Source organism: Papaver somniferum, chromosome 6, assembly GCF_003573695.1.
Source record: "Papaver somniferum cultivar HN1 chromosome 6, ASM357369v1, whole genome shotgun sequence".
NCBI classification, from domain to species: Eukaryota; Viridiplantae; Streptophyta; class Magnoliopsida; order Ranunculales; family Papaveraceae; genus Papaver; species Papaver somniferum.
Window position 1 is genome coordinate 68,973,041 of NC_039363.1, and position 3,593 is coordinate 68,976,633.

Sequence of the window (3,593 nt, forward strand, 5' to 3'; positions counted from 1 at the left end):
GAATTTTTTCTTTCCGTCATTAGCAGGTGGTGGAGATACTTCATTTTTTTCGTCAATGAGAGCATATTTTGGCTGAGAATAATCTTTAACCTTGAAAATTTTCACCTCTTTACAAGTACTAGGAGCGTCTAAAGATAGGTTCCAAGGAGACTAGCCTTGACCATTCATTATAAATAGAGGTTTCATGTAACCATACAAACTATTCCTTGGAAGATTATGTGAGTGTGCATAAGGTTGTTTAACATATCTTTGTTCTTCATGGACAAGAGTGATATTTCAAAAGACTTTACTTGGGGATCGTAAAGCAGATGGAAATTATCTTCTTTGATAGTTACAGAACCTGTTTCTAGGCGTTTTTCATTCATAAACCTTAGATTTGATAGATCAATAAATCTCTAGATTATTCTAGGTGATCCTGTGAGGAAGAATCAATTAGGTTACCAATGTGGACCCTACAAATAATAAATTGATTAGCTGGGCCAGCCCAATACTAGTGAAGATTGCCATAACTTACTTTGTCAATCTAATCTTTCAAAAAAGTCTATGTATTCCCTTGATCGCCATATCTCTGAATTCCCTCTCTCATTCTACGCCAAATGCTAGGCGGTGATCCAAGCTGCTGTGGCTCCCATGCATATTTTATGTTCTTTTTTTTTTCGTTGGTATAAACCCAATGATTATGCGATTATTCATAAGAGGGTTTTTCCATTGTGAACAAAAGTATCTTTCATTTTATCATTTCCGAAAAGATTGACAAACTAGGTGGATATGGAACGGTAAACCCTAATTATTAAGGAGCATCTTCTAACGAGAATTCACATTATGCTAGAAGATTCTAAACAGAATTGGAGTTCTGTTAGAAGATTTACAAGAGCAATTCCTAAAGAGAATCAATATTCTGCTAGGATTTCTACAGGTGCACAAATACAATTAAAGCATGTATTATATCTAGTCTGAAATCTGGTAGTCGGTAATTGGTGTAACAACTTAAATCCGTGTGTATTCAATCTGTACTATGTCCCAGGGTTTTTCTACAAAATTGTAGTTTTTCTCGTTAACAAAAATCTATAGTATCCGTGTTATTTCTACCGCATTATATTATTTATCTTTAAAACTGAAATATCACAGGTTCTACGTATTTAAACCTGTATAGTATTAACTAGATTGTAAAGAACCTACAAGACCCATTCTTCTTGAATTCATATCTTGGAATATGGATTGAAATACTTGCTTGTTGGAATTCGGTTCGTGAACATTTCGGGTATATACCAAGTTTACTCTGTTAAGACAATCTTAAATACAGTTTTGTAACTGGACATATAGGTTATACAAGGATTATCCATATAGGTTCCCAAACAATAAATTTGGTGGTGTATTAATTATCCTCACCTTTTCAAATAGATAGACCGGGCTTAATGACTCTCTAAGTAAAGTCTTCACAATCGTAACCTAATTATGTTTCACAGAGGAAATCTCGGTTATAGAGGACGGCTTTAGAAAGCAACTAGGACACAAGAGTGTTAGGGGTTGAGAAATCATGTTATATGAGTCTTTTTATTTATAGATTTGCAAGGATATAGGTAGATTTGAGTTCAAGATAAAATAACTTGAGATCCAAGTAAACACTTTCTAAGTTTTAATGAATTTCTTATTAGGAATCCATATAAGCATGTGGAAAGTGCCTTAAAATTACACAGAAGAATATACACTATGCATGTTCCAGGGTTATGAAACCGTGTACAATGATGGTCCATGTTGGAAAGTATATTTCTATCGAACCTGCAAGCATAAGTTCATTGACACTCAAGACTTAAACCATTATCCATAAACACATAGTGATTTAGTAAATAAAGTTGTCTTGGAAGTTTCTATGACAGTTGCAGAAAAGACAAACATATTTGTAGAAATAGTTTGTGAGAGCCTTCTTAAATAAGAACCGGGTAGGTATGTCTAACGGGTATGCATACCTATGGACAGTTCACGAACTTAGGCTTCAACGGTACGCATACCTTAGTCATTTCGCAAACTGAGCGTCCTCCCCCCTCCCAATTCTCGAACTCACATCAACAGGGCATGCGTACCTACCTTGTTTCCAGAATTCAAAATGTTATGTAAAAATCTCTATAAATGATTTGAAACATTTCCAATCTCCATAGTCCATGAATGATAAATTGTTCTTAACCAAAATTGTTAAGGATCTAAGAACATCCATTGCTTTAATATTTCTAGAGATTTATCGAGACAAGCTTGACTCGAAATTTTTTCTTATCAATATTAAACCTACTAAAATCATACGACATAGTCTCATAAGATAAAACAGTAAATGTCGTGAGTAAATAGGATGGTTTAGTCTTCACATACCTTTTTGATGAATTTTAGTCTGTGATGTATGATACAACTACCATACTCTAATCCTAGTCCAAGAGTTGACTTTAGTGAACTAAAAGTCAAGATATATTTTTGTGAATCTAACATTGACAACAAGCTTGAGATAGCAAAACTTGGGAGTTTTACGAGCAATGCTCTAACAAATTGAACCATCCAAAAGAAGTAATGGAACTTAGTTGTGCAACAAAAGAAGTTAGCTACATGTGAGAGGTTATCCAAGGCATGTGAACCAAAGGGGAAGGTTCAAAGTAGCAAAAACACAAGACCTATATAAACACACACTTTTTTACTCAGGGCAGCCACATCTTATAAACAAACCTGATCTACTTGTGATGATGAGGATAGTACTGATGAAGAATATGAAACATGTAGACGTAGTAATCAGGAAATTATTACTCCAATTGATCTTCATGGTGAAAATATTATTTCTGGTTCAGATCATAATAATTTTAATAATTATTCACCTATTCAAAATGATGAGTATTTGACTAGAGATACCATCGTTTTAGACGATGTAGTTCGTGATCCTTTAGCCTACAGTATGTTTGACAATCCATTATTTGATGAACTTTTCACTGAATCGGGGGATGTAACTATGATTAACACCTTAGTTGAAAAGACTTTGCTAGTGACTTTCTCTAAGAATCCTTTATATGATTGTCATGGTGGTTTAGAGGAAATATTTTATCCTGAGAATACTGTTTTCACGTCCAGCGATTTAGATACTTTAGTCTTAGATAAAGAACATAAACTCTTAGAGATGATTGAGGATGCACCAACTGATTATAACTTAGAAAAAGCATTTGACCATTTTAAGAAATCTGACTACCTATAAATTAGGAAAATTGTGACTAGTATATCTAGAGACACCCAAAATTCTAAGTTTGAGGGTGATTATCATTCTCGATGTGTTTTACCTTTACCTGATAGAAAGTTTCCTCACTTGGTACTTGACATATGTGCCTCTACCATTCTACAACATTATCTTTGTAAAGACCCTGAAGCACGTCAACGCAATTAGACCGGTCAAGAGGCGATTTAAAGATGATCAAGAAACGAATTAGTCGTTATGACTCGATCAATCAATCTGAAGTTTATTTAGAGGAAATTTATAGATCAATAATTTAGATACGTTGTGTATATCTTTATGAATGTGAGTTTTTTGATAATTTTAGAAAAAAACACATTAATGTATTCATATCACA